The sequence below is a fragment of the Cebus imitator genome, unplaced genomic scaffold (genome assembly GCF_001604975.1).
Source record: "Cebus imitator isolate Cc_AM_T3 unplaced genomic scaffold, Cebus_imitator-1.0 Scaffold615, whole genome shotgun sequence".
Taxonomy (NCBI): Eukaryota; Metazoa; Chordata; class Mammalia; order Primates; family Cebidae; genus Cebus; species Cebus imitator.
This window is the reverse complement of record NW_016107930.1, coordinates 554,418-565,704: the sequence shown is the minus strand read 5'-3', so window position 1 is coordinate 565,704 and position 11,287 is coordinate 554,418.

Genomic DNA, 11,287 nt, shown 5'->3' with positions numbered 1-11,287 from the left:
AAAAAAAAAAAAAAAAAAAAAGACTATATGAGTGGGAGGCTAAGGCACAAGAATTGCGTGAACCTGTGGGAGGCGAGGTGCAGTGAGCCAAGATTGCGCCACTGCACTTCAGTGTGGACGACAGGGCAAGACTCTCTCAAAAAAAAAAAAAAAAAAAAAAGTCTATGTTGCAACCATACAACAAATCGTGAGGGAAACACTGAAAATTATGGTTTCACTAACCAGTTTATAAGTAATAGTCACTGTTTATTTGGAGACGTTTCTGTTTTCTTGGCAGAAAACAATGCAAACAAAGTCAGTTTGGTCACTATAAGCTAAGTTCTATCCAAGAAAATCTTGCCTAGAAAGAGGTCAGCAACCTTCTTAATCTTGAAGACCACCAACACGGCTTCACAAGGAACTCTGGGAGCTGCGAGCAGGAAGCCTTACTGCAGAGACAGTAAACTGGCAAGCCAGTCATGTCGATTTCCTGCTTAAAACTATAAGCAGGGAACCAGATGGCTCCCTGCCGCTCTCACCAAGGCTTACAAGGCCCCAGCACCATCTGTCCTGGGAAATTTCCCCACTCTCCTCTCACTGACCGGCCTTCACACTCTCACTCCAGCCACACGAAGCTCTCCTCCATGCATTCTGCACATGCTGTTCCCTTTGACTGGAACACTCCTGCCGCTCTCTGAGTGGCTAGCCCTTACTGATCCTCAGGTGTCCTTCCCCTGAGCCCCCAAATCTAGGTTAGGGGTCTTCCTAGGTGCTCTCGAGCCCCTCGTGTTTTTCCTTTCATAGCACCTGTTAAGCTGCACCACAACCTCCCACTGATATGTCAGCTTCTCAGAGGCAGTGACTCATCTGCCTTCTTCCTTGTTTTATTTCTATTGCCTACAGGACCTGACACTTGCCAGGCACTTGGCAACTATCTGTTGACTAAATGAATGGAGCAAAATGAGAAAGCAAAGGAGGGAAAAGAGGGAAGGGAGAAAAAACAGCTTTTGAAGGAGCAGGGTGGTGTGTTCATCGCCATAGTGTCATAAGTTTTAGTGACATCATCAGTTACATCATGAGATAACTTCTTTTCCTTCTTGTAAATTGAAAAGATTATATACCTTTGGTTTTCTTGAGCAATGGATGAGCACTTTGGGATCCAGAGCAGGAGAACAACAGAAATAACAACTCCTTGTATTTTCATGCCACTTTACAGCTTTCAAAGAGCAGTATGCTCTTGTATCAATTTGGAGGCAAGCGAGATAGGTATTATTACTCTCATTTTACATGAGGAAACTGAGGCTCAGTGACACATGACTTGCTGAGATCACATGTTTATTAAGCATCAGAGCCAGAGCCCTTGACCAGGCCTTCAGATCCCTTGGTGAAGGCTGATTGGGCCCACTTAGCATGGTGCATAAATCCAGTAACTTGCCTACCACCTGGGGCTCTAGAGAGCAGAGGTTCAAGAGTACAGAGGTATTAGTGTCTATCTTGCACAAACTAAAATCTAATCAATCTAATTTTATAATATACCCAATTTATTCTCCAAAGGTACCATACACAGAATACTATTTCTTAAGAGCAATTTTCTTGAAACAAATGCAAACTCACGCTATAAAAAGGAGCTATAAACCTAGTCAAATAAACAAAGACCCACAAATTGTGACTGCATTAGCTTCTCTGTTTAACTTAATATACAATCTCTTGCTGACATCAATGAGACACTGAGCTCATGTTGAAAATAGCTCTTTGATTTCTGTCATCATGCAAATGAAAATGGCCACGCAGGCAATCAATTATTATTATTATTATTATTTTAAGACTTGCTTTGTTGCCTAGGCTGGAGTGTAGTGGCACAATCTTGGCTCACTGCAACCTTTACCTCCTGGGTTCAAGCGATTCTTCTGCCTCAGCCTCCTGAGTAGCTGGGACTACAGGTGTGCACCACCACACCCCTGCTAATTTTTTTGTATTTTTAGTAGAGATGGGGTTTCACCATATTGGCCAGGCTGATTTCGAACTCCTGACCTTGTGATCTGCCCAACTTGGCCTCCCAAAGTGTTGGGATTACAGGCATAAACCATCGCGCCCGGCCTATTTTTTCTTTTTTTATAGTTTTGGGAAATAACTGATCTATAATTGCACATTTCAAGTTTTTGACACCTGAGAAATCACAATAAGGAAAATTGACATATACAGCATCTTCCTAAAGTTTCTTCTTGTAACTCTCTCACTTCCACAACTACACTGCTCCTGTTCCCGGGCAACCACTGTTCTGCTATCATTATAATTTGCATTCACTAGAATTCTACATAAATTTATAATTATATAAATAGTACATCATGCAGCATGTACTCTTCTTCACCTAGTTTCTTTCACTCAGCATAACTATTTTGAGATCCATCCATTTTGTTGTGTGTACCAATAGTATACTCATTTTTATTGCTGAGTAGTATTCCATTGTAATGAATATCCCGCTATTTGTTTATCCATTCCTTTTTGATGGACTTTTGGGTTGTTTCCACCTTTTGGCTATTAAAAATAAAGCTGTTGTAAACATTCAAAAAAAAATTTTTAAGAAAAATAAAAAATTAAACCTTAGAGAACAGAGAAAATATCAAAAATAGAGAAAAATTTATGTTGCACTTAAAGAATTTTTCATAGTGCAATAGAGTAAGAAAGGGATATATGCTCACTTAATTGTGAACTAAGACCTTATTAAGTAATGGAGAATGTTTTTAAAAGTGAAAGTCTACTTACTGATGTGTCATTTCAGGTAGGCAATAGACATTAAAAAAGCATGATTGGTAGCTATGTTGCTTTCATCAAGTTAAATAAACACCGTAATTTCCAAATTCCTAAGCTGTACAACTGCCACTCATTTAGGGCCATAAAGGGTACTTCTCTGACACCCCCGTAAGCCTACCATAGGACTTGCTCTTTTGTCTTCTTCGGCAGCCACAAGATAGGATGAAAACCCATTGCCTCCCATGTACACAGTGTCACCATAAAAGAAAAATGGCATCTCACCACCCACCACTCCCTGGGAGCTCCCTTTTCACCACGGCTGAATTCTGAGCAGCCCAAGTATATTCCATCTCCCAGGTCTACTCTCTAAGTCACTGTGTCTCATAGGACTGTTTTTTCTAGGCTGAAACTACCTTCCTACCTGTGCTACCATTCCTTTGTAATATCACACTCTTAATTTTCTGTGATTGTTTTTCTGTCTTAATGCCACTGAATTGTATTATCAGAGGCCCTATTCTATAATAAACAAATTCTTTTTTTTCTTTTTTTTTAATTGTACTTTAAGTTCTGGGATAGATGTGCAGATCATGCAGGATTGTTGCATAGGTACATACATGGCAAGGTGGTTTGCTGCCTTCATCCCTCCATCACCTATATCTGGTATTTCTCCTCTCATTATCCCTCCCCACCATCCCCACCCCCGCTGTCCCTCCCCTGGCCACCTCCTCAACTGACTGCAGTGTGTGATGCTTCCCTCCCTGTATCCACATGTTCTAATTGTTCAACACCCACCTATGAGTGATAACATACGGTGTTTGGTTTTCTTTTCTTGCGTCAGTTTGCTGAGAATGATGGTTTCCAGATTCATCCATGTCCCTATGAAGGACACAAACTCATTGTTTTTTATGGCTGCTTAGTATTCCATGGTGTATATGTGCCATGCCACATTTTCTTTATCCAGCCTATCAATGATGGACATTTGGCTGGTTCCAGGTCTTTGCTACTGTAAACAGTGCCACAAGGAACATACGTGTGCATGTGTCTTTATAATAGAGCAATTTGTAATTCTATTTAAACTTTCAATGTCTTCAGGGAAATTTGCCAGTACATTGGAGAATGAACTGTAAAGCCTCTCCTGAGGTTTTCACAGCTTCTGTGGAAGCTGCCTGCCCTCTGATGCTGCAACTTTGGCAGAGGCTGGCTCAGGCCTTTGTCCTTTCCATTTACCATGACTCCACTTGGATCGTCTCTCTCTTACTCCCCTATAATCTCCTAACATCATTGTTATTGCTTTTTGTTTGTTTCTTTTTTAGTTTATTTTTTGAGGACTCTGCTTTAGTAAAGTACAATTTACGTAAATAAAATCCACAAATTTTAAGTGTACAATGTGATAAGTGTTGACAGATGCATTCATTTTTGTAGCTATTGCCACAATCATTACAAAGTACCTCTCCCTCACCCCTAAAAGTTCTCTCGTGCAACCCTGTGTTGTCACGCTCCTCACTCTCTCCCTCACGCCTGGCAATGACTGACTGGCTTTCATTATTATAGCTTTGCATATGGTATTTTAAAATCACTGTCATTTTTAATTGACAGAATAATTGCACATATTTTATTTACAGGGCACTGTGTGATATTTTGATGCACATATACAATGTGTAATGATTACATCAGGGTAATTTGCAAACCCATCACCTCAAACATTTATCATTTCTCTTTTTTGGAAACATTCAACATCCTCTTTTTTAGCTATTTAAATATATAAAATAAATTGTTCTTAATTGTAGTCACCCTGCTACAGAACACTGGTACTTACTTCTCCTATCTTTGCCCTCATTAAACAAGCTTTGGCTATGTACCCATCTCTTTTCTCACCTTGAGTAACCATTATTTCACTCTACTTTTATGAGATCAACTTTTTTTACCTCTCACCTATGGTTAAAAATATATTGTATTTGTCTTTCTGTGATTGACTTATTTTACTTAATGCAATGTCCTCCAGGGTCATCTACATCAACTCAAATAATAGGATTTTATTCTTTTTTATGGTTGACTGGTACATAATTGCTTATATATTTCACATTTTCCTTTTTAAATTTTTTCTTTTTAATTTTTGAAGGAACATAGTAGGTATATATATTTGTGGGATGCATGAAACATTTTGATACAGATATGTAATGTATAATGATCACATCAGGCTAAAAAAGGCATCCATTACCTTAAACATTTATCCTTCATGTCATAAGCAATCCAATTGTATTGTGTTAGTTATTTATAAATGTGCAATTAAATTATTATTGACCACAGTAACCTTGTGACATGAAATACTAGGTTTTATTCATTCTTTCTAACTATTTTTTGTATCTATTAGCATCCCTAATCCCACCCCCCAAACCCTGAACCCTCAACTACCCTTCCAAGCCTCTGGTAACCATCCTTCTACTCTATCTCTATGAGTTCAGTTGTTTTAATTTTTACCTCTTACAAATAAATGAGAACGTGTAAAGTTTGTTTCTGTGCCTCACTTATTTCACTTCACGTAATGACCTCCAATTCCATTCATGTTGTCGCAAATGACAGGATTCCATTCTTTTTATGACTCAGTAGCACTCCACTGTGCATCTATACCACATTTTCTTTCCTCATTCATCTGCTGATGGATACTCAGACTGCCTCCAAACCTTTGCTGTTGTAAACAGCGCTGCAATAAACATGGGAGTGCAGATATCTCTTCATTATACTGATTTCCTTCCTTTTGAGTGTATATATAGCGAGCAGTGTGATTGCTGGATTGTCTGGTAGTTCAATTTTTAGTTTTTTAAGGAACACTCATTCCGTTCTCTATAGTGGTTGTGCTAATTTTCATTCCCACCAAGAGTGTACAAGAGTTCCTGTTTCTTTACATTGTCACCTGCATTTATTAGTGCCTCTCCTTTCGATAAAGGACATTTTTAACTGAGGTGAGATGATGTCTCATTGTAGTTTTGATTTGCATTTATCTGATGATTAATGATGTTGAGCATCTTTCCATATACCTGTTTGCCATTTGTGTTTCTCTTGTTTTTTGTTGTAGTTCCAATTTCATTTAGCTCTGCTCCAATCTTTGTAATTTCTTTTCTTCTGCTGGGTTTGGGTTTGATTTGTTCTTGTTTCTCTAGTATCTTGAGGTGTGGCATCAGATTGTCTATTTGTGCTCTTTCAGACTTTTCAATGTAGGCATTTAATACTATGAGCTTTCCTTTTCACACAGTTTTTGCTGTGTCCTAGAGGTTTTGAGAGGTTGTGTCACTATTACCATTCAATTTCAATAACTTTTTCAATTTTCATCTTGATTTCATTGTTGACCCAAAGATCGTTCATGTGCAGATTATTTAATTTGAATGTATTTGTATAGTTTTGAACATTCCATTTGGAGTTAATTTCCAGTTTTATTCCACAGTGATCTGAGAGGGTACTTGATATAATTTTGATTTCTTAAAAAATTTATTGAGACTTACATGGTGACCTGTCATATTATCTATCTTGGAGAATGTTCCATGTGCTGATGAAAGAAATGTATATTCTGCAGTTGTTGAGTAGAATGTGCTGTAAATATTTTTCAAGTCCATTTGTTCTATGGTATGGCTTAAATTCATTTTTACTTTGTTGACTTTCTGTCTTCATGACCTGTCTAGTGCTGTCAGTGGGGTACTGAAGTCACCCACTATTATAGTGTTGTCCTCTATCTCATTTCTTAGGTCTAGTAATAATTGCTTTGTAAACGTGGAGGCTCCATTGTTAGGTGTATATATATTTAGGATTGTGATATTTTTCTGTTGGACTACTTCTTTTATCATCATATAATGTCCCTCTTTGTCTTTGTTGCTTTAAAGTGTCTTTTTTTTATATATAAGAATAGCTACTCATGCTTGCTTTTGGTTTCCATTTGTGTGTAATATCTTATTCCACTCCTCTACCTTTAATTTGTGTGAATCCTTGTGTGTTAAGTGAGTCTCTTAAAGATAGCAGATGCTTGGTTAATGGATTTTTATCCATTCTGCATCTTTTAGTGAAGCATTTGAGCCATTTACATTTAATGGTTGTTTTTGAGATGTGGGGTATTGTTCTGTTCATCATGTTAGTTTTTGCCTAAATACCTTATTTTTTTCTGTTATTGTTTTATAAGCCATGTAAGATTTATTCTTTAAGGAGATTCTATTTTGGTATATTTCAAGGTTTTGTTTCAAGATTTAGAACTCATTTTAGCATTTTTTGTAGTGCTGACTTGGTAGTGATGAATTGTCTCAGCATTTGTTTGTCTGAAAAAGACTTTATCTCTCCTTCATCTATGAAGTTCGGTTTTGCTGAATATAAAGTTCTTGGCTGAAAATTATTTTGTTTCAGGAGGCTAAAGATAGGACCCCAGTCCCTTCTGGCTCATAAGGTACCTGCTGATAAATCAGCTGATAATCTGATAGATACTTTTTATAGGTTACCTGATGCTTTTGTCTCACAGCTCTTAAGATTCTTTCTTTTGTCTTGACTTTAGACAACCTGATGACTAAATTCCTAGGTGATGATCTTTTTGACTTAAATTTCCCAAGAGTTCTTTGAGCTTCTTGTATTTCCATGTCTATATCTCTAGAAAAACCAGGGATATTTTCCTCAATTATTCCCACAAATAAGTTTTCCAAACATTTGGATTTCTCTTCTTCCTCAGGGATACCAATTATTCTTATATTTGGTCATTTAACATAATCTCAAATTTCTTGGATGCTTTGTTCATTTTTTAAAATTCTTTTTTCTTTATCTTTGTTTGATTGGGTTAATTTGAAAGTCTTGTCTTCAAGCTCTGAAGTTCATTCTTCTACTTGTTCTAGTCTATTAAAATTTTTTACTGCATTTTGCATTTCTCTAAGTATGTTCTTCATTTATAGAAGCTGTGATTGTCTTTTACTTTATACTATCTATTTATCTGAAAAAAATTTTTACAGATTGTGTATTGTTGTTTCAATTTCTTTAAGTTGGTTTTCACCTTTCTCTGGTATCTCCTTGAGCAGATTAATAATCAATAAACTTCTGAATTCTTTATCTGGTAATTCAGAGATTTATTCTTGGTTTGGATACATTGCTAGGAAGCTAGTGTGATATTTTGGGGGTGTTACAGAACCCCATTTTGTCATATTACCAGAATTACTTTTCTGGATCCTTCTCATTTGAGTAGACTATTTCTTTAAATTGTTTTTGAATTTATTTTTGACATGGACTGTTTTTTCTTTTAATTTAATTTTTTAGCCCTCCTTAAGGATCAGACGTTGATGTTTATTTTATCCTAATTTGATTCTTGGGGCTTCTAGAGGTGAAGACTCTGGATGAGATCCTTAGTTATAGAGAGTCTTTATGTGCTGGCTTCCCCTCATGCTTGGTTTAGCAGTTGTATTCTTGGTGTGTGGGCGAGTTCACTGTCTCCTATGGAATTGAAATGACAGTAATCTCTTGAAGCTTATTTCATTCTCTCGTAGTGTGAGCTTTATTTATTATTTAATTTTTTCCTGATGTTTTATTTACTGAGTTAATGACTTAGGCTTCAGACCAATAGGGGAGGTATTCCTGAGTAGGTACTGGTTGTGACTAAGGCAGATGGGTAGATGTAATATCCAATGATGGGCTGAGGTCCCAGCCTTGAGGAAGGTCTTTCATTTAGACACGCTGAGGTTTTATCAGGGAGAAGAGTGGGAGCTACCTCAGCTCCTCTGCCAGATAAGCAAGAAAGCTACTCACCTTATAGCCTCACTCCTGTCCTAGTGTTTCAGCCATTCTGATTACACAGGCACTTCTTTTCATCTACAGAAATGTTTATGTTTTGAGTAGGGAGGAATTATGACTGCCTTTCTTCCAGACATGAATCTTGAGTGTACTCCTCCTGTGGGGCTATACTCAACCTGGATTTTTCCAGAAAGGCCATCTATAGATGCCTCCATGCTGCATTCCTGTGGGGGAAGCTCCAGTTGTGTCTGCAGCAGAGTGCCAAGGGAGAACAAGGACCCCTTCTCCACAGCCCTTCACAATCAGAGAGGCTGCCTGCCTGAGGGGGTAGAGTTGCAGACTTTCCCTACTATACCCAGTACTCAGTGTGTTTCTGCTGTGAGAAACTACCCACTGGCAGAAAGGTGTGGAACTCAAGGCCTGCTGTTCAGATTCTTTTGTCACATGGGTGATCCCTTCATGTCGTGTACTCCCACTTCCCATAGGGATGGAGCTTTCTAAGAGCCAGACTGCAGGGATTGTTATTGCTCTTCTGGATCCAACCACCCACTGGGGTCTACTAGACTCCGGGCTGGTACTGAGGAATGCCTGCAAAGAGTCCTGTGATGGGACCCATCTTCAAGTCTTAAAGCCATGGATACAGGCACCTTCTCTGGTGGAGATTGCAGGGGAGTGATGTAGACTCTGAGGATCCATGGTGAGAAACCTTGGTTGTAGATACGTTCAGTGTACTGACTTTCTCAAATGCTGGTTGTATTAGCAGTGAAGTCACAAGGACAGACTCCAGACCTCTGATTAGCCAGGATGTTGCAGGCGATGAGATTAGCTGTTGTTTTCTCCTTCCTGGGAGCAGAGTTATTCTGCCATGCATTGCTGTAATGGCCTGAATTGGTTGGCCTCCAGCCAGGAGGTGTTCTTTTCAACAGAGTACCAGCTGTGGTAGTAGTAATGGGATATAACTTTGTCTTATGTTGGCCAGACTTTAATGTTTATTTTATCCTAATTTAACTCTTGGGCCTTCTAGGGGTGGCCAACAGAATACAAGGATTAGGTCAGTCTGAGCTCAGACTGTCCTTGGGCAGGGCTTGCTGAGGCAACTATAGGGATTTAGGGGAGTGGCTCTCAGTTTGCTGGAGCAATGTTCCAGAGGGGAGTATGGCTGCCTCTGCTGTGCAGTATAGTTTACTAGAGAAGTGGAGGGGTAGCCAGTAGTGAAAGGCGTCATCCAGCTCCCACCCAGTTGGCAAGGCTGGTCTTGCTCCCTCAGTATCCTATTAACAGCTCTGAATTTAGATCTAGGCAGCCTGCACATAGAATTCAGACCTGCCCCAGACCATAAGCTTCAATACTAAGAAAGCAAGCAGGACTTTCAGGCCACACCCCTCCCAATCTGCCCACAATATCAGCTTCTGCACTCATATCTACAGCAGTTCTCTTTTGACCCCTGGATTCTGCTCAGGCAAATTCATGCCCAATCAATATTATTACAAAATTTAGTTTGAAGCTGCTTTCACCCTGTGATCCTTCCCTAATTCTGCTGGCTGCCTTTCCCAAGGGCCCCTGTGAGATATAGTCAGGGATGGCTTCCCTGGGCTCAAGCTGGAGAATAGGAGTGCCTATAAGGCTCTTCCTGTTGCTACTGCTACAATTATATTTTCTGAGACTCCCTAAATCCATTCCAGCTTTAGGTAAGTTTCAATCCTTCTTCCGTGATCTGGATTGTCTGAATCCCCAGTGGGATTTGTTCAGAGGCAGGTTTTTCTCCTCTCATACTTTGGAAACTCACAGTTTTTCACCTGTCTCATGGAATTTGCAGCAGCATGTCACTTCTTCCAAAAGATCTGTGAATTCTCTCTGTTTTTCTGGTATACTCCTGCAGTGGTTTTTGGAACAAAAGTTCACAGTCTGACTCTCCACATATGTTCTTTCATTCCAAATCAAAGATGCAGTTTAATCCTGACACCTATCCAACATCTTCCTCTTGTTTCCTGTATGTCCTCTTTTGAACAATGACTATTCAGATCTTTTGTCCATTTTAAAGAATCATGTTAGATTTTTTTCCATAAAGCAATTTGATATCTTTATGGATAAATGTATTCAAAAAAAGACGCAATAACCTGTTATCTATGAGAAACATACTTTACCTATAAAGTTATAGACAGACTGACAATACAGGATGCAAAAAGATATTTTATGCTCATGGACACCAAAAAAAAGTGCAGGAGTAACAGTACTTACATGAAACAAAATATATTTCAAGACAAAAACTATAAGACAAAGAAGGTCATTACATAATGAAAAAGCAATCAACTCAACAAGAAGTTATAACAGTTTGAAATACATATCCACCCAACACTGGAGCACCCAGATATATGAGGCAAATATTACTGGTGCTAAGAAGAGAGGTAGACTCTGATACAAAAATAGTAGAGATTTCAACACCCCACTTTCAGCATTAGACAGATCTTCCAGGAAGAAAATTAACAGCAACAACAAAAATCAGACTTCGCCTTCATTTATAGACCAAGTGGACCTAATAGATATTTACAGAACATTTCATCCAACAACTGCAGAATACACATCCTTTTCCTCAGCACATGGATCATTCTCAATGATAGACCATATGTTGGGTCACATAACAAGTCTTCAATATTCAAAAAGTTGAAATAATATGAAGCATTTTTTCTGACCATAATGGAATAAAACTAGAAACCAATAATAAGAGGAATTTTGGAAACTATACAAAACACATAGAAATTAAATAATATGCTCCTGAACAACCAGTGAATCAATGAAGAAATTAAGAAGAAAA